The 25,038-nt window shown below is 43.0% G+C and overlaps 1 protein-coding gene and 1 pseudogene across 10 annotated transcripts in view; both read right to left on the bottom strand.

Moving 5' to 3' along the window:
- Positions 1 to 23,265, bottom strand: part of BOC (BOC cell adhesion associated, oncogene regulated) — a 90,860-nt gene extending 67,595 nt beyond the window's left edge. For 2 of the 9 annotated variants that reach the window (XM_017858560.1, XM_017858561.1), the window contains exons 1-2: positions 23,178 to 23,264; positions 2,914 to 3,005 (exon numbers count right to left, since the gene is read on the bottom strand). The gene's annotated coding sequence lies outside the window, so the exon portion shown is untranslated. Of the gene's footprint in view, positions 1 to 2,771; positions 3,006 to 6,520; positions 6,874 to 7,173; positions 7,715 to 23,177 lie in introns of those variants that run through there. The other 7 variants (XM_017858556.1, XM_017858562.1, XM_017858557.1 and 4 more) reach the window with 6 other exon arrangements.
- Positions 11,990 to 12,544, bottom strand: LOC108519499 (mitochondrial import receptor subunit TOM6 homolog pseudogene; annotated as a pseudogene). The gene has a single exon (XR_001882637.1). The product of XR_001882637.1 is annotated as a mitochondrial import receptor subunit TOM6 homolog pseudogene (transcript).
- Positions 23,266 to 25,038: the final 1,773 nt, after the last annotated feature.

Below are 25,038 nucleotides of genomic sequence, written 5' to 3'. Positions count from 1 at the left end.
TTGTGTGTGCTACTTCTCTTGGGAGGGAGGCTTGCCACATAAACACAAGGCTTCATTTGTAAAATCCGAAACACAAATTAACCCCATCACAATACCACCTTCAGGCAACCTGTTTAATTCTTTTCACCCACACTGAAGACCTATATGGTGTGTCAGTGACAAAGGGACTGGTTGCCAATGTGAAACCCACCTATAGAAAGCCACCTTGTTGTTCCTCTTTGGGGAGGGAGCTGAGCTCCCCCACCCCCCTTCTCCCATTGTTGAAGACCACCCAGTGAAACTTGCTGGCAAGCTGCCACGGTCCAGACAGGCAAAGCCAGGCCTAACTCCCCAGCCTCCAGCTCTGCAACAGAAGCCTATAGAATGAAAGCACCTGACTGTGGGGCCTTCGCAGATGGCAGACCACCAAAACTCTGAAGGCAGGGTTGCAGGTGATTATTTCAGAAGCCTGTACATTGGATGATCCATTAGACTGTAACTCTTGCCTGTAATACAGCAAATTCGTATATAACTTTTTCACTACAAAACATCCATTCATAATGACACAGGTAAACAACTGTGAATTTCCATACTTGATGTGGTCTCACTTGCAAAAGAGGGCACTGTGTTGACTGATTGCATTTTTAAGTCTCTCTCACTTAGGTACAGCTGTATAAGAAGGAAGAGCTCCCCTAACGCCACTGTGAAATGATAGTCATAAGACCGAAAACAGAAAGACAGTCAAGTGGGAAAGATGATTTCTGAAATCTTTAAGAGCAGCCTCTGCTTTCATAGAAAAACTAATAAACCCAGAACTCCCCAATTTTCCTCTCCAATTAACTGTGACCCACACCTAATAAACCTGCTAGGATCGTAATATTAGGTAAGCTCAGACTAGTAAAGGCACTTGGCTGGCAGTAATCTGGAAAAATATTGGCAGAGCCAGGGAAGGTGGGGGAGGGCTCTCTTCTAAAGTCCAATTCTAACCTAGACTTGGTGGCGGGGGCTCCAAGGCCTCCACAGCCAGTCAGTTCCACAGGCCCCGCTTTCCTCACCTATAGTTCCCATCCTGTGTGCTATTTTCCTCTCAGCAGTCAAGGAGGTTTCTGGGCAACTTTCATGTCCTTAAAATAAATGTCCCCTCACTTGGTACCCTGGGAACGATTTCAGAGCCACAGACGGTAAAACAAATGGCAAATGGAACTGAAAGCTAAAAAGCTGAATTCAGGCATGTATTTCTAGGATTCTCAGCTAAAATCTCATGTAGATGAAAATTTTTTAAAATCACACATTTCTCCTTTTCTCCCAGAAAGCTACTCAATAGTTGGTTTTAGGAACTTAAGACCCAGATTTCTGAGCTTGTGCAGTTAACGCAGATACCGGGTTTTAACTTTCCAAAATGTATTAAAAAAAATTTTCTGAACATGAAATGTTGGGTCTCCAGCATACTTAGGCCTACCATTCACTGAGGAAAATGAGTTTTAAGGAAGAAAATAATGAACAACACGTACAAGGAAAGATAAAAGGACATTTTGGTACTACTGGTCCCATCTCTGCTTTTAAGACTTTTCCTGAGATTGTAATTCCTCTCTCTCAAGAAGTCCTCTCCCTCTCCCATCTCCTCTCTCTCCCTCTCTCTCTCTCTCTCTCTCTCTCTCTCTTTTTCTGAGAGAAGGTCTCACTCTGTAGCCCAGGCTGGAGTGCAGTGGCAACATCTCAGCTCACTGCAACTTTGACCTCCTGGGCTCAAGTGATCCTCCCACCTCAGCCTCCCAAGGAGCTGGGATTACAGGCACATGCCACCACGACCAGCTAGTTTTTGTATTTTTTTTTTTTTTTTTTTTTTTTGTAGAGACAGAGTTTTGCTATGTTACCCAGGCTGGTCTGGAACTCCTGGGTTCAAGCAGTCTTCCCACCTTGGCCTCCCAAAGTGTTGGGATTACAGGCATGAGCCACCTCGCCAGGCCAAGAAGTCTTTCTTAATGGACCCATTCCAAGTACTTTAACCCTACAGTTTGCATTGCAGTGCTCTGCATTTCCCTTTAGGTCAGTAATAGGATTCTGGATGGAGCATGGGCTCTGGTATTAATTCCTGCCAGCCTACGCCTGGTGCCAGGCACAGAGCAAGCACTCAATAAAAGCTTGTCGAAAGGATGAAGGCGCCAACCTCCACATACTTCATCACCTTCATCTTGTCCAAAACTATCCAAACTCACTTTGGAGAAGAATAAACATTCTTTTGCTCTATTTTCCACTGCTCAGCTTCCGGTAATTTTTCTTCAACCCTACCCACTCTACCCATATTATACACTTTCCTGTTGCTAACCAGGAGAATGGGTTGAGACTTTCCTCAACATTTTCTCTGGCAACTGAATTAGGTTAACTGTGTCTTTCTGCTCTGATTTCCTCTTACTGCCCAATAATCCTGTCCCAAACATCAAAGGCCTTCTTTGAAGAGAAGGCCAAATTCACTTTAGGAAAAGAGAAATTATTTCCTAACTTTATTTCAGAAGATGGGAAGAAGCACAATCCCACTGATTTTTGTGAGATAAACATTGCCCAGTACATCAGACCACAAGGCATTTGCTGTGATACCACTGACAGAGACATAAACACATGGCTTTCCTCACCCAAACCTAGGCGGGACTTTTTCACAGCAAGCTTGGACTCCAAATCCCATAGTAAACGGTTTGTATCTAACATGTCTGACAGAGCTTGCTGCAGAACAAGGGGGTTCACATAGCCATCACAGGCTTTGACTAAAAGAGCATATGAACCGAACTAGAACTAACCTGAAGTTTAGTCCAGATTCCACTCAAAGTTGAACTTCCAATACTTGAGGATGAGAAAAACTATCTCCAAGTGGTAACACAAAACATGAACAAATGGCTGACCTAATAGGCCAGAGTTATCAGACTGAGCAGAAAACCTCACCTACTTCTTCTATTTTCGAGCTGCTACCCTCAGACGGTATAAATGTTGACAAGATTTCATGGGTCGTGGGTTCCAGGAAGCTTGTTCTGAAACTGAGGAAAAAGAGAATTATCTCATCTTTTGAACAAAATAAACAGTTCTGAAGTATTTGCTTTTTACAAGGTGCATTGCTATAAACCATAGTAATTCCTTATCAATACATTTTATAAATAGGAAAACAGTAGAAAAGTGATTTTTCTAAGACCATAGGCCTCCTGAAACATTCAGTTTCCCAGCTCCTTGCTGAAATGAACAACGGATTAAGAACAATGATTACACTTTACAAAACCATTACCTTTGTGTTCAGCAGTCCATTTTCATCAACAGTCATCAAATATCTCTTAAGATCACATTATAAACAGGCCTCATACAAAATTAGGCTTACATGGAAGGGATTTGGGGTGATAAGACAGAAGCAAGGAAAGAACTCAGCAAAAATCAAGGGTCAGCTACTAGACTGGAGAAGGTGGCTCCTATTGAAGTAATGTTATCATGAGGTAGGACAGAGCTACACAGCAGGGCTTTAAGAGATTAGGATTGTTTTAAAGCTGGGTGGTGACCTGATTATAGCACTCATGGAGAATGGGTGGGATGGTCATAGGTTGGCACTGGGGGGCCCAGCTACGTGCCAGCAACAATTGTCAAGGGCATCAACAAGTGTGGTGGTGGCAGGAATGAAAAAGATGGTGGAGTAATAAAAGGAAGGGCAGGAAAGAGCAGGCAAACTTGGGGAAGGTATCTAACTGGGTGGCAGTAGAGATGTAGGAATAGATTAGTTCAGTGGTTTGAGTCAGTGTGAATGGAGTTCACAGGCAGAGCTTAGATTCCAACCCCAGTTTCCTAACCCTCCTAAAGGCAGTGCCATTTGAGATGGATCCTCTAAACCTTCCTTCCTGCATTCCACCTCCTCTCTATCCGTTACCAACCCTGAGGGCTCCAATGAAGCAAAACCTTCTCTAGGCAAGCTTTTCATAAACATGGGTTTATAGATTAAAAACAAACACCCTCTCCCATCCCACCCCCTAACCCCAAATATTTGAGTCAACCTCATAAATTATGAAAATGTTACATGTTAAGGCTCCATGTGGGAGCACACTTAGGATTTGGGTCTTTCCGACCAACAGCAAAGTAGCTGGCTACATCTGTTCTCTGAGAGTCTATAGTCAAAAATGTAGAGACACTTCAGGGCTGTCTGACAACAGAAGTTTATACTCTTATCACAACTGTGTAAAAAGTATGTATGTACATGATGAGCAACACAAGTCAATGGGATTGTGGATAATTTTAAAACCATTTTCTTAATTAGAAGTAGATGCTCGTGCAATAAAAACAAACTGAGGAGGAACCATCCTTTGACTAAGAAAGCTTACTCTCCTGGGATAAGGAAGCTTTCAGCCTGGTGCCTGATGCACTAAAAATGTTTGCTGAATTGAATTATGGACATGACAAGAAGTTACACATGTTAAGAGTAAATAGATTTTTCTAAATGGAACATATTATTTTCTTTCCTCTCCCTCCCAAATTTCGATTCTTTTCTCCTGTCCCATATTTTCCCAGACAGCAAGAGGGCTTAGAGTTTGGAGGAAAGAAAGCAACTTCCAAATATATAATATCTTTTGGTGCCAAGTTAATATTTTCTTATTCAGAGGCCACAAGGTATTGGACAGCAATTATTTTGTGCACCTGAGTTTTCTGTTGTAGTTTGAAAGACACAGAGATAAACCCTAATTCATTAACCACAGCAACGGCTTTGCCGAAATTTGAACCCAGACCCCCTAGGGCACATGGAACACTGTGACACATCAGGCTCACTTCTTGCCCTCCTTTTTCAAACTGTGGGGGGTCCATGTGAAAGTCAACTGAATTATTTCATGGGTAAAATCTCTTATTCATTCTTAGGGCATGGAAACCATGTTGTTGAAGAGAGCTGGGATCCCAAACACTTGAAAAAAGCACTTCAAAGAAAGGAAAATCTCTGGACCCATTTGGAGGGTGGAAAGGAACATAAATCACACTGCTTATCATGAGCTGGCTCACCAATTAACAGCTAAGCAGAGTCCTCTCTATTTTTTCCCCACATCCTCCCTCTCCAGTTGTAGTCAAAGAACCAGCCATCCTGGCTTCTAGCAACCTCTTTTCCCAAGTAAAGCCAGTGGCCTATGGCGTGGGGGACAATTGCTCCCTAGCAAATGTCTCTTGCAGTGATGCCCTTCTGACGTATCTCCATAGAGGACAAAAGAGACAGTGTCTGAGGTCTCAATCCTCAGGCTTCATAGGTGTGGAGACACCCTCCAGCCTCCTTAAGGGCCAAATTCTGAGTGATAAATCTATACAGGGGAGGGCAGTGTCAGCAAAGTGGCCCAATGAGGCAACTCTTTTTTTCTTTCATTTTACCTCTTTGCATAAACTCATTTGAAAAACTCATATAGCAGGAAAATAATAACTCCGCTGCTGTTTCTACCCAGCCTCTGTCCCACTGACCCCAAGGTGCTTCCAGATTACCACCAGAAGCTTCTGGGTCTCAATTACGAGACCATTAAAAAGTACCAATTATAAGACCTCAGAAATGTTTCTGGGAAACCTGTTACACACCTCAAAATGGCTAACCTCTTGCCTCAGATTTACTTTAAGTTCAGAAAACAGGTCACCCAGATGTATGGGCATCCTAGCCCCCACACGCAGCCCAACAAGACTGTGGTTTAATATTTTCCATGCTGCCCTTGAGAAAACGAAGATTGATTTATTGGCTGTAACCAAAGGGACGAAAAAAAACCATCAGAGAGCTGGGCTGCCTGTTTAGGTCCCAGTCGTGGAATAAATCAGAAATGTTTGCACGCTGAAGAAGTTTTAAAATGACATTCATCCAATGGCCAATGTGTACAGAGTTCTGGACAACAAAGAACTAGGTGGCAAATGTGTGCTGGGCACAGTGCATCTGCAGGTGGCACAAGGGCCTGAAACCAAAATATAATCTTCACTCAGTCCACTCAAAGAGGTAACTCCGGGTCAAAAACTTATGCGAACCCATTTGAACTTGCAGAGAAGGGATGCGGGAAGCAGCAGAACACCCCACCACACCCAAAAAGTGCCTGTTTGGGATTGCTGGTGTGTGGTTTCGGTATTCTTAGCTCTACTGCCACATCTCTGGGGGAGTACAACTCTGTTCCAAGCAACTCTGGCACTGCCACCCCCATCCCCAAAACAAAACTCAGTCAAACAAATCCCCAAGGCTCCATTAACTCCTTCAGGTCCACCTGCTTCCCATCCCTCAGCATTCTCCCATCACCTGGAAAAGCAAATTAATACTGAGCATCCTGAAAGTCAAGCAGGCTCTTCCATACTCCTTAAGAAAATTCTTCCTGGGTTCCCTGCCCTCCCCACAGCCCCGTCCCACTGGTTCCAGATTCATTTCCCACACCTTCTCACAATTACATCAACAAAAACTCCAAGAGCACAACCCCAGGAGGACGCTGCTGGCGCGAACACACACACACGCGCGCGCACACTCACATACACGCACACACGAACTCACACACATCTCTCACCGTTGCCCCAGCCCCTCACACACCTCGGGCCACTCGGCTTCAGGCTCGCCCCTCTGCGCCAACAGCTAGGGATGCTTCCCTCAGGCTTCATCGCTCCCGGTCCGCTGAGTCCCTCATTTTAGTGTTTTTCCTTTAGAAGACGCCAACTATGAGAAACCCTCACACTCCGAAGAGGCCGAGTGCATGTTGAGTGACTGCACGCATTTGCCGCCACGCCTCGGGTTCCCCCCACGGCCTGGCGCATGGAGCCGGGGCGCTGGTGTCAACCTTCGGGGGAAGTTTGGGAGGCTGGCCGGGTCCTTCTTCCACCCGAGAAGCTTCCGGGAACCGCGGGGGCGAAACCACCATCGCCCGGCTCCACCGTTGCGGCAGGGAACCAGATGCGGCGCCCCTGGGCCCGGCAACGGCTCGCAGCGGCTGCAGCCCCGGGACCCCGCCGCCCGCCTCGCCCCAACTTCTCCGCCCGGCGCCCGGCGCGCCCAGCCTCGACCGCAGCTCCCAGCCCCGGGCGCCCGGCCGAGCGCTCGGAATCGGCTCCAGACCCCGGCACGTCCCCCGGCAGTCACTCGCTGGCGCTGCCTCGGCCTGCGGCCGCCTCCTGCCCCCTCTTCTCCCCGAACCAACAATAAACACAACTTTTTATGAAAAGAAAACAAACTTCAGCGACGTGACTCACCTCTGCTGCAGCCCGCGCCTGGGGAGGGCGAGCCGGGGCCCGGGGGCCAGCGTGGTGGGCGCAGAGGGAGCCACACAGCGCCGCGCCGCACGGACACACAACACGCACGGTGACACCGAGGACACACAACACGGGCGAGCGGCAGCGGCTAGAGCAACAAAGGAGCCCCGGACGGAGAAGTTGCCGGCCGTAGAGGGAGGGCGCGTGCGGGCGCGTGTGGCTGTGGCGGGCGTGAGGGTGTGCGCGCCGTGTGTGCGCCTGTGTCTTTTCTGTGTGTGTTTGTGTGCGCGTGTGTGTGTGTCTGTGCGCGCGCGGCGGCTGACACCGGCAGGCCGGGACTCAGGGTCCCCGCGGCAGGAAGCGGCGGCCGCGGCGGCGGCAGCAGGACAAGGCAAGGGACGCCGCGCCCAGCGCACCCGGTCCCTCCATATGGAAGAAGCTTTTTGGATGACTGAACTCGCAAACAATTCCTTCTTTTGCTTCTCCTGCCTAGGAGCCTCCCATTACCACGCGAGGAGGAGGAGGGGGGAGTGGAGGAGGCGGGGAGGAGGGGAGGAGCAAAATGGAGCAAAGAAAAGTCTTNGCCCAGCGCACCCGGTCCCTCCATATGGAAGAAGCTTTTTGGATGACTGAACTCGCAAACAATTCCTTCTTTTGCTTCTCCTGCCTAGGAGCCTCCCATTACCACGCGAGGAGGAGGAGGGGGGAGTGGAGGAGGCGGGGAGGAGGGGGAGGAGCAAAATGGAGCAAAGAAAAAGTCTTGGAAAGGAAGCTGGAAAAAAAAAAGTCCCCAAACTCTAGGGCAGTTTTCCCGTTAACACCCACTTTTTGCTGTGCCTCAGACCCGCGCTCTCCTCCAACTTCTTTTTCTTTCTCATACCAAAAGCACCATCTCCCTTTTCCCCGAACCCAGGGGCTCCCCTGAAGCCTCCACTTTCTCTTTAGCTTCACCTCGCACCCTTGCTCTTCCATGTACAATCCTTCCCTCCTTTCTTCCAGTCTCTTCCAAAACTTTCCTGACACCCACCTCTCAATGGTCTTATTCTGCAAGACAAACTGTTGGATAAATCATTAAAAGCAAACTCATCAGAAAATGGGACAGCGGCGGTGGAGAAAATGATAAGGAAACCAGTCGCAGGGAAGCCTTAACGCAGCCTCCCGCGACCCCCTCGGTCGGTTGGGGAGGGTTTGCCGCGTCCTCCATTGACAGCGCCCTGACCTCCATTCATCATCCCAGGATGGAGCGGCGAGGAATGGGGAGGGAGAGCTGGGGCTGGAGGCATGGGCGTGGGGTGCTAGTGGCCACAGAAAAGTTAGTTACCTATGCGTGTGTATGTGTACGCGCACGCGCGCGTGTGTGTTGGTCAGAAAACATTCAGAGCAGTGGTTCTCAAACTTGAGCTGTAGCGGGACTCCCTGGAAGGCTTGCTAAATCCCTTTGCTGGGCCCCACCTCCAGAGTTTCTGATTCAGTAGGTGGACCTTGGAATTTGCATTTCAAATAGGTTCCCAGGTGATGCTGATGCTGCTGGTCAGGGGCCACGTTTTAAAAACTACTTTTCCAGGGCAGTGAGAAGGCAAATGCTGAGTTGGTGGCAAATTGGATTCCCTTCTTATTCTTTAGGAATGAAACACAGGTTGTGAACGGTCATCCATTCCATATCTTCATTGCAGCTGAGAAAACCAAGACCCAGCAGGGCTAAGCCATTTGTTTCAAGTGAACTGGGAGTTTGTGCCAAGGTGGTGAGGAAGCTGTCCTGGAAATAAGACAGGCAGGCTAGTAGTAGGGTGAATGGGGGTGCTGCCTTCCCTGTGTGGCAGGACAGCTGCACTGGGAGTCAGGAAACCACTGCGACTTTGATAAAGTCACTTAACCTTTCTGGGCCTCTGGGGGTTTTGTGTGTGTATGTGTGTGTGTGTGTGTGTGTTTTGTTTGTGTGTTTGTTTTTTGACAGAGTCTCACTGTCGCTTAGGCTGTAGTGGTGCAATCTCGGTTCACTGCAACACCTGCCTCCTGAATTCAAGAGATTCTCCAGCGTCAGCCTCCCAAGTAGCTGGGATTACAAGCACCTGCCACCATGCCCGGCTAATTTTTGTATTTTTAGTAGAGACAAGGTTTCACCATGCTGTCCAGGCTGGTCTTGAACACCTAGCCTCGAGTGATCTACCCACCTCAGCCTCCCAAAGTGCTAAAATTACAGGCGTGAGCCACCTCACCCTGCCCTGTTGTGTTTTTTATTGATTTGTTTCTTTTCAGTAAACATACATACTTTACACTGAGTATATGACTCGAATTGAATCTGAACCAGAAGACCTTTACAAAGGAAACATAAATGTATTTTATCCCATATTTTGCACTATTTTTTTCTCCTGCATTTAGTCATTCAGGCGGAAGCCAATTTCCTTTTTGATTTATCAAGTACTTTCAGCTCTGTGCCTGGATTCTTAGGCATGTTCCTCTGACAAAATGGATCTGGAGGACAATCCATTTTCAGCAAGAAGGTGAAAAGGACTCTGAACCCCTTCTGTGAATTATCCACCTACATTTTTCTTTTCCTATTTAATCATCCTAATTTTCCTTCCCTTTTAATCTCTAACACTCTCTCCCAACATTCTCAAAGACCTATTTTTCTTCCCAGCCAATGACTATATTAGCTTCCACTTTCTTTTGTCCTCCTTCTGAGGCACAATTCGGGACTACAAGGCCTGGGGTCCACCCTGGGTACAGAACTTTTAATTCCCCCAAGGGAATGGGTCAACCAGCTTCCTCTGCAGTGATAACACTCCTTCTCCCCAGGGCCCCAAGCAGCGTATCCAGCCTTGTTTTTCAAAGATGATTCTAAGTACCACTCAATGAGAATGTGATGCATGAAGGTCTCAGATTCATTCTTCTATATTCCTGTATATTCTATTCATTGCTTGACATCTCAAAGAGATCTTCTACCCCTTCTGTCATCTTTCTCCTAGGACTCTCCATTCTCTTACTCTGGTCTTTGGGTCTACACAGCACTAGGCTCTGAGTTAAAGCATCAGAACACAACAGAACACAAAGAATGTAACAGTCCCTACCAACACCATTTAGCGGGGAGAATGACCCACTGCCTCCTTCCTTCATGCATACAGGCTACTTATCTCTCTCTCTCTCTCTCTCTCTCTCTCTCTCTCTCTCTCTCTCTCTCTAAATCTGGCTCTGTTGCCCAGGGTGGACTGCAGTGGCATGATCTTGGCTCACTGCAACCTCCACCTCCACAATTCAAGCAATTCTCCCTGCCTCAGCCTCCTGAGTAGCTGGGATTACAGGCGCCCACCACGACGCCTGGCCGCCTGGCTAATTTTTTTCTTTCTTTCTTTTTTTTTTTTTTAGTAGTAGAGACGGGTTTCACCATGTTGACCAGGCTGGTCTCGAACTCCTGACCTCAGGTGATCTGCCCTCCTCAGCCTCCCAGAGAAGTGCTGGCGTTACAGGCATGAGCCACTGCACTTGGCCTGCTGCTCACCTTTCTTATAGTTTAGGCAGAATGCAGATCACAGCTTAATAAAGAGGACAATTCTGCTGATGGCATCAAGCACACTGTTGGTACCTCGGATATGTGTATTGTTTTTATTGCTCTTTGTATTAATGTGATTGTGTTTATTACTACTAGTCCTGTAAGAACAATGTGTCTCTGAATTTTCTCCCCACTCCATCTTGCCTGGAGGGTATTTCTTGCCTAATTCCCTCCTCCCCTTTCAATTAGTTTCTCTATCCTAACCCACCCCACCCCACTCCAGCATCCCTAGCCATTTCAAAACAGTTAGGTGGAGTCTGGATTTTGTAAGGTGCTTTTTGCTACTGTCCATTCTGTTGATGGTGATTTACCTCTAGCACCTTGCTTTCTTGGAAATTTTATGGGCCTCCACCAAGAAGGAAGCATTTGGTATGGAAGTGATCATCACATTAATTTATAATGCTTGGTTGGGGGAAGGAGTGGGAGGTAAGTAGGGATTGTAGGTCTATATAAGTCACTATGTTGCTAGGCTGTGCAGAATCAACTGAAAGGAATTCAGTGAGTGACATGAAAAGACGTGGTTTTCCCTCAGTGTGCTGTAGATACTCTACCTGTATCATATAAACAGGGATCTCCTTGACTGTGAAAGATATCTGGAGAGGATTATACTGAGAAAATTATTAAGATGTAGACAAGAAAGAAGGCCTTGATGATTTTTTCCTCTGATTTAATATAAATCTGCTTTCCTGATTATAAAATATGTGCACTGAAGAAAATTTAGAAAATACAGAAAAACACATAAAAGAAGAAAATCAACTTAAACTTACTATCCAGGGATAATGTTTTTCTGTTTGTTTGTTTGTTTTGAGATGGAATCTCGCTCTGTTGCCCAGGTTAGAATGCAGTGGTGCCATCTCAGCTCTGCCTCCCGGGTTCACGCCATTCTCCTGCCTCAGCCTCCTGAGCAGTTGGGACTACAGGCGCCCGCCACCATACCTGGCTAATTTTTTGTATTTTTAGTAGAGAAGGGGTTAGCCAAGATGGTCTGTATCACCTGACCTCATGATCCACCCACCTCGGCCTCCCAAAGTGCTGGGATTATAGGCGTGAGTCACCGCACCCGGCCATGGATAACGTTGTTATTAACATAATGGAGTGTTCTTTCTAGTCATTTTTCTTTCTTGTTTTTGTTTCTCATCAATACAAATAAACATGTTATCGACACTGAGTATATGATTCTAATTGAATCAGAATTGGAAGACATTTAAAAGGAAACATAATTGGGGTGTGTTTATTCAATATTTTATACAATTTTTTTTTGTGTGTGTGTGTATGAGGTATTTATTTCAAATGTTTGTTAAAACAGCACTGTTATTTCTCAGGACAAGAGCAAAGATCACCCCCTGCAGAAGCTTGGGAACTATGTACAGAACTTTATAGAACAGAGGCCATACTTTAGCTTAAGCCTGTCTGCTGACCAGAGAATGGAATTCTGCGTGGACTCAAGGAACAAAAGGAAACTCGGCAGGGAGAGGGAAGAAAAGTGCCCATCTGAATCAAACTTCAGCTGCCATCAGGGCATATCTGGTGGTGGTCACAGATTGTAGGCTGTTTTTTGGAAGATTCGGGTTCAGCACAGGATTCCATTTGTCTACTTGGCTACACCCCTGGCTGAGGTGCCATGAGGTCAATGTCACTCAAGTTCCTGGCCAGCCAAACTCCCGCAGCAAGGAGTCCCAAATTTAGTATCAAGTTCCTCCAGAAGTCATTCCTATCTGTGGCAAAGCGGTAGACACCCCGAAGCCAATCTCCCACGTTGTCTGGTATTTCGGGAGTTTCATTACCCGAGCCAGCAGCACTCACCGGGACCCCGCTGGAAGCCATAGTAGCTTTATACAACTTTTAATGCATCCGGTAATTCAGGCAGGAGCCAGCTTCTTCATTGATTTATCTGGTACTTTCATATTTTACAAATTTGGGTTCATTGTACATACAGGTTGTTATCATGCTTTTAAATTTAACATTTTAATGATTATTTTCCCCATATCATGTAATCTTCAAAATTTGACTTAACTGCTGTGTACTATTCCATCAAAGAGAGAGATTGTTATTTATTCAACCATTCTTCTATTGTTACATATTTAGATTGTTTCCATTTTTATTATCATCCTGTATTGCAGTTGACTAAACATCTAGCTATAAATCTTTTTTGTTCTGATTATTTCCTAAGGGTAAATTCATGTAAGTAGGAGTTTGGGATCAATGGATAGGATATAACATTTTAAATGCTTTTAGTTGGTATTACAAAATTGTCCTCCAGTGGTTCCAATGTACATTTCCATCTCTCAGATTATTTTAATTAAAAGCAACAATGAGATCATCAAATACAAGGTCCCAAGTAAAGACTTGAATGAATTATCTAGTTTGAATGATTACACTGAACAATAAAGAAAACAACTTCCAAATATTGACTTTAGTGGAAACAACACTCCAATGGGAAGAGTTGGACACTAATTGCTTACCCTATGAACTGGATCATATTTATGATTTTATTTAACCTTTTCAACAAGCCTCTGAAAAATAAGCTAATGTTTATTGAGCACCTTCCTCTCCCAGTCTCTCTCCTGGATTCTATATGTACCTTCCATCTTGAATCCCCATAACGACCTTGTGCTATATAGGTTCAATTATCTCCATTTTATAGATAAGGAAAATTAAGTAACATGCCTGAGATCCCCAACAACTAAATGGTGGTAAGAATCCCAAACCCAAGATTTTTCCAGTGCAACACACTACTACACAACTATTTCATGAATTGCAGGCTACTTCTTGGAGTAAAAAAACTGTTTAGAAAATGCCAGAATTTTGTCTAGCCATTAAGAAATATTTTATGGGCTTTCAAAAGAGTGTTTTTCTTTTTTTGAAGGAGACATTCAAGTACATTCCAAGAACTAAGGTAACTTACTAATTCTAACTAATGTAAGAGTCTAAGGATATTATATATAGGAAGAGAATGGAGTTCTGATGTATGGGTTAAGATTAAAAATGAGATACCGGCCAGGCGCAGTGGCTCACGCCTGTAACCCCAGGACTTTGGGAGGGTGAGGTGGGCAGATCACGAGGTCAGGAGTTTGACACCAGCCTGACCAACATGATGAAACCCCGTCTCTACTAAAAATACAAAAATTAGCCAGGCGTGGTGGTGCGCGCCTATAATCCCAGCTACTCATGAGGCTGAGGCAAAAGAGTCGCTTGAACCGGGGAGGTGGAGGTTGCAGTGAGCTGAGATCGTGCCACTGCACTCCAGCCTGGGCGCAGAGCAAGACTCCATCTCAAAAACAAAACAAAACCAAAAAACGAGATACCAACATTCACAGTTTTAACAATAATTAGTAAATTGGCATTTGTACACGTAACTATTCTCAAAGCTTATATTTGGATAAAGACATTTTATCTTGATAAACGACACTGGAAATGAGATATTCATGAACTCAACTTTCTGCTTTAAAATTCAAGCTCTGGAGTGTATAAAGTGCCTATTTATTAAGACACTATCTCAATACAATTTCAAAATGCATAACATAATCCATTAATTTATAATTAGGAAAATTAGCCCTCATTTGTTCTTGACTGGGCCATTAACTAGTTATCTGAGTTGGCTTACCTTTCTATGCTGGGTATTGCAAGGACTGCTGGAGAAGAAATGTGCCCAGTTGCTCTAAAATATTTGTTGACTGAAGGAAGAATGATGAATGAAAGTATAAGATTGACCTATGCAACAATTAGTAGAAACAATGCAAGACAGCATATAATTAAACCCTAAATTGCATGGTTCAGGCAGAATTGCAGGTGAGCCTGGTATGTTGCCATCTATTCCTTATACAAGTTGAACCGGCTGGGACTGACTTCTCTAGCCCCGGGCTGTCAATTCAGGCGTTCCTACTGGCCATATGTTCTGTTGACTTTTAGGAATTAATCACCAGATCCCCACAAGCCTCCCTATGGACAAGTGTACCCTAGGGGGAGAATGATATTTTATTTATTTATTTAGAGACAGGGTCTCACTCTGTCACCCAGTGGTGGTACAGTGGTGTGATCTTGGCTCACTGCAATCTCTGCCTCAGCCACCTGAGTAGCTGGGATTACAGGCACACACCACCATGCCCAGTTGATTGTTTTGTTTTTTGTTTTTTGTTTGTTTGTTTGTTTGTTTTTTGATAGAGTCTTGCTCTGTCGCCCAGGCTGGAGTGCAGTGGTGTGATTTCGGCTCACTGCAAGCTCTGCCTCCCAGGTTCATGCCATTCTCCTGCCTCAGCCTCCTGAGTAGCTGGGACTACAGGTGCCCACCACCAGGCTGGCTAATTTTTTGTATTTTTAGTAGAGACGGTGTTTCTCCAAGTTGGCCAGGCTGGTCTCGAACTCCTGGCCTCAACTGGTCCACCTGCCTCGTCCTCCGAAAGTGCTGGGACTACAGGCGTGAGCCACTGTGCCTGGCCGAGAATGAGATTTTTTTAAAAAAGAATATTGTGGAATCAAGACAAACCTGGGTTTGAATCCAGTCTTAAATAAGCTGCATGAGCTCAGACAAATAAATTACATCTCTAAATCCTAGTTGCTGTGAATATTGGAAATAATATATGTGCATTATTTCTCTCTGTCTCTCTGTGTCTCTCTCTCGCTCTACATATATATATTATATGTTGTATATGTATGTTCTACATATATACATATATATAAACCCTTGGTAGGCACTCAATGAATGGGAGGTATAATAGTAAAAGTTTGAGTGAGAGGTGAAGCTGGGATAGAGAAATGAAAAATAGACTAGTCCAAGGCCACTTCTGTGTGCTTGATTTTGCGCAGTCCTGAAGCCCTAGACAAATAGAATCTGTTGACACTGAATTCCACGTGAGATCACTTTTCCAAGATACCAGATTCTTTAAAGTAAGCACAGCCCCCTTTTGTCTTCCATGAAACCCCCACCTTCCTCATCTCCCGCTGTCTGCTCTTCCCCCACCCCTTCACTTGTTAGGCTGAGAAAGCTGGATTCTGGAGCTGCCCAGACTCCAGCTGTTTGATATTGTGCAGTGACGGCAGCAAAGAGGGCAGGGGCACGAGATTCCAGATGAAAGCAAAAACTCAAAGAGAACTGGACTCAGAGCTTTGATACCAAACTCAGTGGGTAACAGCCTCCGTTAAATTTGTTCAGTCAGCCATTTAAGAGGGAAGAAGTGTCTCACACATCTTGTAAGGGTTTTAGCAACGAGATGCTTCGACAGAGGGGAATCCATATTCTGGGGACTGAGCCGGGCAGAATCTAGTGCCAAAGCTGCCACTGCAAGCTTTGAGGCAGGTCTCATGCTGTCTTGCTTTGTTCTACATGTGTTATTTTCTTTCTCCTTCATAAGATACCTGTGATTCTCTGAGACTTTTGGCCACAGCATCAGGAAACTTAACTATGCCTGACCCTACTCCACCCTACCCCACTTCTTCAAGTCCTCCACTGACAAGCAGAATTTAACAGGGAGGCCCAAGCTGCTCTGCAGTCCTGGTCATGGAGGGAAGGTTGACCGGCCTCCCTGGACAGTGGTTGGAAGGTCTCTGTGGACCTGCAGGCAGAACCATAAGGAAGGGAGAGGAATTGACAAGAATATAGATTCTGGGGCTGGTGGTGTTGTAGGAGCCTCCCTGCCACCTCTCCCATCGAGAATCAGAAACTGGTTGTATATTCTTTGGCTTTTATTTGTTGAATTCATCAACTAGAAAATGGAATTGTTAGAGGCTTGGTGGTCCCAATGCCTTGCATATGAAACTGTGCCTGAGATAAGGAAGGACTAAGAAAGTTAATCTCACAGTTCACTGATTCCTAATTATTTAAAAAGCAATATCTATAGGCCTTGTCCTTGTTTATCCAGGAGAGCTGAAGATGGGATCATTCATGTCCTTGCCTTTCTTTGATGGCTCCCCACTTCCTTTGATATAAGGCACAAGTGCTCCCTGCTCTGTGGTCTGGTCCAGCTCAACTCTCCAGGCTGGCTCCTCAGGGCCCCACCAAACTGTATCTTGTGCTCCAGCATCTCCTTGCCCTACCTCAAAGGACCACAATTCATCGTGCTTTCCAGCTGCCCACTTTATTTCCTTCTGACTTAAACATGTTATCCTCTTTTCTACTCATCACACTCCTTCTTACTCTTTAAGACTTTTCTCTAACATCACCTCTTCTAGGAAGACTTACTCAAACCTTCCCTTCCCAACTCTGATTGCCCTCCAATGAAACCCTTTTTTGCCTTTGGTATCTACCATGAGCATTGTACTTATAATTGTGGATCTATCTGTCTTCTTGCTGGAATATCCTCAAGTACAAAAGCAATCTGTTCCATCTTTGTATCTTCATGTTTGGTGTGATACCTGGCACATGGTGGATGCCCAATATATAAATATATCAAGTGGATGAAGAATTAACAAAATCAAGTATCCCTATTATAGCAGTTGAAGCCTAATGGATCTACATGATCTGAAATGTTGAAAGAATACCAATAACTGATACTGGGCCTGAGGTGGAATCACAGTTTTAAAACTAAATACCAGGCCCTTGCCTAAAGCAGGTGAAGCCTGGTTTGTCTTAGCTATAAAGCTGTATGTATACAGTATTTTGCATTTAGATGCTAATGGTATGTTTGAAATGACAGCATATGACTGACTTTGTTTTTTAGTTTTTATTTGAGATAATTATAGAGTCACACGAGTCATAAGAAACAATACAGAGGGATTCTGTATGCCTTTCATCCAGTTCCCCCGACTATAGCACAATAGCTAACCTAACTGTAGTACAATATCTTAAACAAATGACACTGATAAACTCATCAGCCATATTCATATTTGCCAGTTTTACATGCACACGTATTTGTGAGTGGTTTTATGTTTTCAAACTAATTTGTGGACCTAAAGCAGTCTATGGATTCAATACAACCCCTATCAAAATCCCAATAGCATTTTTAAAAATAGAAATAGAACCATCTTAAAAATCATATGGAATCTCAAGAAACCCTGAATAGCCAAAAGAATCTTGAAAAAGAACAAAGTCAGAAGGCTCACACTCCTTGCCTTCAAAACACACTACAAAGCAATAGCAGTTAAGGGGATATTGTACTATTATAAAGATACATATGTAGACCAACGCAGTAGAATAGATAGCCTAGAAACAAACCATTGTATATGTGGCTGAATGATGTTCAACAAGAGTGCCAAGACTGCTCTATGGGGAAAGGACAGTGTCTTCATCAAATGGTGATGGGAAAATTGGATGTCCACATGCAAAAGAATGAAGTTGGACACTTGCCTTACACCATTACAAAAAATTAACTCAAAGTTATTAAAGACCTGAAACTAAGACCTGAAACTATTAAGCTCCTAGAAGAAAACATACAAGAAAAACTACAGGAGATTAGATTTAGCAACAATTTCTTGACTATGACATTGAGAAGACAGGGAACAAAATTTAAAAATAGGCAAAGGGGACTACATCAAACTTAAAAACTTCTGCACAACAAAGGAAACAATCGACAGAGTGAAAAGCAGCCTACAGATTGGTAGAAAATAATTGCAAGTTATATATCTGATAAGGGGTTAATATCCAGAATATTTAAGAAAGTTTAACTCAACAACAGAAAACCAAATAACCTGATTTAAAAGTGGACAAAAGATTTGAGTAGGCATTTACCCAAAGAAGATATGTAAATAGTCAATAAGCATATGAAAAGATGCTCAACATCACTAATAATTAGGGAAATCCAAATCAAAGCCACAATGCAATATTACAAGTTGGCAACTCTCAAAAAAACAAAACAAAAAAAAGAACCCAAATTAAGTGTTGATAAGGATTCAGAGAAGTTGGAACCCTTGCACACTGTTGGTGGGAATTCAAAGTGGTACAGTCATTAAGGAAAACAGTATGAAGGTTCCTCAAAAAATTAAAAATAGAACTACTGTACGATCCAGCAATCCCATTTCTGGGTATATATCCAAAAGAATTGAAATCAAGATCTTGAAAAAGAATTAAAATCAGGATCTTGACGAGATGTCTGTACTCCCATGTTCACTGCAGCACTATGCACAATAACCAAGAGGTAGAAGCAATCCAGATGTCCATAGACAAATGAGTAGATAAAGATGTGATATATCCATACAAAAATGAAATATTATGCAGCCTTTAAAAAGAAGGAAATCCTTTCGCATGCTACAACATGGATTAATCTGAAGGACATTATGCTGACAAAATGAACCAGTCACAAAAGGACAAATACTATATGGTCCCACTCATATGAAGTATCTAAAGTAGTCAGAATCATAGAGACAGAAAGTAGAAAGGTGGTTACCAGGGACTGGGATTAGGGTATGGGGGAAGTAGTTTTTAGGGGGTTTAGAGTTTCAGTGTTGCAAGATAAAAATGTTCTAGAGATCTATTGCAAAATAATGTGAATATATTTAACAGAGTTTCAGTGTTGCAAGATAAAAATATTCTAGAGATCTATTGCATAATAATGTGAATATATTTAACACTACTGAACCATACACTTAAAAATGGTTGACAAATTTAATGTTACTTTTTTACTGCAATAAAAAAATAATTTGTAACTTATTGTGTAGGTGCAGACCATCCCCAGAACAGCCACAATTGATAAGAATCAGGATCATGCTCAGTTGACCCCATAAAATAATGACTTGAGTCTCTCCCAGAAAGCCTACAGCAATAGAATTTGTCCCTGACCTAGTCTCTGCTTTACACCCTCTTCGACCTCACTGTAGAATGTCTGATTCTTCTTTTGATGGGACAAGAAAGGATCTCATTTCTGAAAGATACATATGAGTTAGAATAATTCCATCCACCCTATTTTTTGTCATCAGTCAACACCAAGCGTTGCTTACATGATTTGCAGGGTGTAAAATAATAATGCAGGGTCCCAGAAGGAGTAGAGAAGTCAATCTCCATTTCTCATAACCCATAGAGGAGAGGTGACCCCCAAGGGATTGTAACCTCCAGACTGAGACATGCTAAGGGGTAGGCTAGAGGTCCCTGCCAAGTCACTGGCTGAACATGCCTGAGGGCTGACAGCTTAGGGTGGGAGCAGCCACTGCCTTGCCCTTTCTTTGAGGTGAATGGGGTACATACCTTACCCTGAACCTCCTCATGCTTACATCCAGGACCCTGCCAGTGGCAGAGGGTGACTGAGGTCATGGAGTGGGAGTGGAAAGGGAGAGATCAGGGGAGGCCAGGGCACCAGGGAGCAAGGGAGTGAGAGGTTGAGAACCTGTCCCAGGGAGGAGAGAGGCAGGGGCAGGCAGGACCACACATGAGCTGAGGCTCCAAACCTTCAGTGAGTGTTCTATGATCTCATAGAATTTCACTTCCACAATACAAATTCAAAGAAAAGTTCATTAAAAATTTCACAATGGAATCTCCAGAAATTAAAATTGAGTGCAGGGCCCTTCTGAGTGCAAGGCTCTGTGCAACTGCATTGGCTGCACAACTTATGATGCATGAGCCTGCTGGACATACCAAACTCAAACCTATCTGAAATTGTAACCCTCTACATTCCTTGGGACTGGGATCCTCTCCTTTATTTTCCAGTATGGCCTAGGAATGATGGGAGTGAACAGTGAAACTTTCTTATATTTGACCCCTCCTCAATGAATTTGTGTAATATTAGCAAAGCCCTACTTATTTAGAAGAAAAACTATGTGCTTCTCTCACCATGTCTGATGTTTAAAAACAAAATAACCTTAAATCAAACAGCCTTAGTAACAACAGGATTATCTAGCTGTCTGAGAGAGAAACTTGGGAATCATCCTTGACATCTTCTTTCTCTTCATTCTTCACAGGTAATTGTCATCACTACCTCCTATAGTGCCACATCCTAGATCTCTCCAGAATCTATTACCTGAGCTCAGTCTCTTCCGTAATTGTCCTAGTCCAGACCTTCATCATTTCTTACATGGAATATTACAAAAGCCTCTTGATTAATCTCCCTGCCTCCCATCTGCCTCCCTCATTGGTCCATTTGCACTTTCCTGATGGAGACATCTTTAGAAATGGCAACTTTGATGATGTTATATACTTACCCCTAAAATTATCCACTGACATCATTGACCACTTTTAGGATGAAATCAAACTCCTTAGCAAAGCACACTAACCCTTTCACACTGATCTCTGTAAGTGCTGCCCCAATGTGGTCTCCAACCACTTCCCCACTTGACTCCATTCCTTTCCTCACCTTACAGAACTTCTTAGGAATGTTCCAGGATAATTAGTCTCTAGGCCTTTGTGTATGTGGAGCTCTTACTTAGCTAGTTAGTTCCTCTGATCTCTTTGCCCACTGGACCTTCCCAGCATGAGGGATGACTATTACCCGAGGACCCCTATCACTTGGTGTTTACCCTTATCAAAGCACTCTCTGCACTGATCTATAATTATTTCAGGCTATCACATTTCTCTACTGGGGGGATGCCATTTCCATGTGGTATATCTTCAATTTTCCTGACCTTTTGTGAAACCCATGGAGAGGGCCTGGATCTTAATAACCATTGTAATTCTAATGCCTTGACAAACTTCTAGAATATGGTAGGCAATAGGTAGATGTTTGCTGGGTAGAAAAGAGAAAGGGAGGAAGAATCAACCAGCTGCCATCTATAACATTTCTCTTTTTCCTAGCCCTTAAGATTTCACACATCCTCCCTCACCAGTTAGTTGATGTCTTAAGAGTTGATATAGATTGGCGGTACAGCCAGTGTAATCGATTATGCAGACACAGTTGCTTAGGTGATAGAAAGTAATGATTTGACCCAATTTGAGTGGTGGCTTTATACAGACATAGCTCAGCTCCTCCTCTTCACATGAAACACAGAAACGCAGACACTTGTCTTCCTCAAGAATAACCAGTTCAAAAGATTACCACAGGCACTTTGAAAAATAAGTGGAAGTGGCTAAAGATTTACAAGAAAAAGTTCCAGTGTTATGGACTTAGAAAAACAACTTAAAATTGTATAATATACATTTGTCAAAACCCATAGAACTATACTCCACAAAGAGAAAATTTTACTGTATGTAATTTTTAATAATAATTAGAATGGAGGGAGAGGACTCAAAATGGAATTCAAACTGTAACAATTAAACCCAACTATATTACAAATTATTAACACAACTGTAATGTAGGGAGTGGAGAAGAAAAAACTAAGTTACTTTGGAAAACAGTATTTTGACTGGATACTGTGAGGCTAAACAACTACTATACTCTAGTTAGTAAACTTATTTCTAAAAGGGGTACTGATTAGTAATCCTGAAACTACTTTGTGTGTATACTAGAGTTGAACTAATAATTAAATACTTTGTCAATAATGAAAGCCAAGTTTCTCACTATCCAAGAAAGAAGTTACAAATAAGGCAAGGGAAAAGGCTAGAATGAATTCTGGTGTCATATTAGAGTCAGAGATATCAGTATGAAGTCATGGTTTTAAAAGTATATGTACAAAAAATACAGATGTATGCATGTACCTAGTACAATCCTAGTATTCATACAAATATTTCCTAATTCTGTCTACTGACAGGACTTAAAAACAGTGACACCCCAGTAGCAGTGAACACACCCAGCACTCAAATCTTGGTTTCTACATACTCCAATTAAAAAATAAATAAGGATACTTGGAAAAGTGTTTGATTCCAGGGTTGGGGTAGAGCCAGGAGTATCTTGTGATGCCAAAAAAGGAAGGAAGTACTCAAAAAAGGATGGGGGCAGCTATCAAAAGGGTAAAAGAGCCCACTTGTAGCCAAAGAACAACAGTAAAATAAGTAACAACAGTATTGGATTATGACCCATAGAACACAATAAACATTCAGGAATCTATACTGATATAAATAAATAATGGGATAAATAAAATAGAATGGCAATTCTTCCTTAAAGAAGACTTTCAAATAATAAATGTAGAAGGAGTTAGGGAAGTAGAAAATATTTATTAGAATACTACAGCAGTAATTTTCAAGATCCATTGATTAATGCTAAAATTAGTGGTCTCAAAATATCACCCCCAAGATATTTACTAATCACAAAGCTTAAGAAAGAATTATGTTTATGATGAAGAAACACAACAGATAGCACCTTAACCACATGACCAATGTTAACATCACTAGCAATAAGACATATTAGCCAGGCTTGGTGGCATGCACCTGTAGTCCCAGCTATTCAGGAGGCTGAAGCAGGAGGACTGCTTGGGCTCAGGAGTTCAATGTTACAGTGAGCTATGATCATGCCATTGCACTCTAGCCTGGGCAATAGAGTGAGATCCTGTCTCTGAAAATAAAACAAACAAACAATAACAACAACAACAACACACCAAAGACATATTGACTTTAGGTACTGTTAGTAAGATGCACTGAGAAGGGCTTATCATTTCTGTGGTATTCTTGCTTCAAAGTGGACAACATTAGCTACACTACAATTGAGTGACATTCTGCAAAATAACTCACCAATACTCTTCAGAAGTGTCAAGGTCAGGAAAAGAAACTTTTCCTAGATTGAGAAGATCAAGGAGATATGATGACTGAATACATCATGGGATCCTGGATTGAATCCTAGAACAGAAGAAGTATGTTAATAAAAAAGCTGGTAAAATTCAAAGAAAGTCCATAGTTTAGTTAATAGTATTGTAATGGTAACAATTTCTTAGTTTTGATTATTCGATTTGGTTGTTAAAGATAGTAACAATAGGGAAACTGGGTGAAGGGCATAGGGGAACTCACTGTACTATATTTGCAACTTTTCTGTCTAAAATTACTTAGAATACAAAGTTGAAAAAAATGAATGGGGACCATGCTGTTAAAAAGGGGAGATTGAAACAAGAAAGAAGAAGGGCAAAGGCATGTATGAAATTTTCTGAGAGAGGACAAAACGCACTGTAAGAACAGAGGTCACAAAGGCTCAACATAACAGAAAGGCGGAAAATGTTAAAAAAAAAAAAAAAAAAAAGTACAGAAAACTCAAGCAGAAAAGTCACCATTTCTCATTTGAAATCACTCATCTAAAAACCGGAGGACCATTCAAGCAGCCATGGGCTAGTGCTGACCTACAACATGCTAAGGCTCAACCCAGAGCTATGAACATCACATCCAGGACTTGCTCAGGATGTTTCAAAAGAAGTGAGTGCTGGGCCAGGTTGGGAGTCGCCTGGACAGTCTGCTGGTGGCTTGTATGTCAGAGACCTCACAGACATCCCAAATAGAGAGATCAACTTCTAGAGCTGCCTCTATGAGTTTGGAAATAATCCAGAGGGGTTAGTATTTTTGGTCTGACTATTGAATGGCATCTATTATTATGGTGAAGGTGTCCATGTCACTGGGTGTGCAAGGATCGAGATGCTGGGATGTTCTTCCTATGCAGAGCTCACATGGATTCTACTGCATTTTCTTAGACATATTACGGTATGCACATCTTACAAGGTTGAGAGACATTCTACCTCTAAGATGACTTGGAACATCTCTTATTGTCTTTTAGAGCTAACTTTATATTTTAATTATAGGCAATCTTGTTTTCAGAGTTTTGAGAGATACTTTAAGTACAAAGTATTTGGACAAGCAGCCCCAACAAGTGATAGTCTAACCATCACTAACTGTACAATCTAGTCAACCACCAATGCATACATGTTGCTGGTTACCCCACCCACCTCATCCGCTGTCATGGGCATTTGAAATGAACAAAATGTTGAGGCCACTAGCAGTAGAGCACAGCTGTAGCATACTGTGGAGTTGGGAGGGTGATATCTGACATATCCTCATTCCCATTGACTTCCAGGGTTCCTTTAGCAATTATGGATCTTAGGATCAGAAGACCTAAGACTGGCTTTTGCCCCACAATTTCTCACTGCGTGGCTTTAAACATGTCATGAAGCTTACAGTTTGTTTTCTCATCTGTAAAGTGAGGATAATGATAACAGCTAGCTCACAAGATTATTTTGAGAATCAAAGGTGTTATTACATGAGAAAGTGTTTATTAAAGACTAAAACACATAATAAATATGAATTTTAATTTCATTGTCCCAATACAATGAAACATACGGCATTTTTAAATGTAGAAAGAACCCCACAAGGCATAAATTTTTAGAAACAAATAATTTTAGTTAAAAAACCCACTTTTTAAAAAATCTGAAACATATTTTCCGGCACTTGGCCACATAATCAGATGTTGGAAGCAGCAATTCTTTTCTATAGTGTCCTTAGCAGTGTGAGCCCACTCTGGTTGCCAGACCCATAAAAACAGAAAGCTGTTGATCATTAGTCTGTGTAAAACACAGCACTTGGGCATCTCACTTGGAACTTGCTTTTTAACTTGTTT

The sequence above is a fragment of the Rhinopithecus bieti genome, unplaced genomic scaffold (assembly GCF_001698545.2).
Source record: "Rhinopithecus bieti isolate Rb0 unplaced genomic scaffold, ASM169854v2 scaffold_45617, whole genome shotgun sequence".
Lineage (NCBI taxonomy): Eukaryota > Metazoa > Chordata > Mammalia > Primates > Cercopithecidae > Rhinopithecus > Rhinopithecus bieti.
Note: the sequence above shows the minus strand (reverse complement) of the source record. Positions and strands in the feature narration are given on the sequence as shown.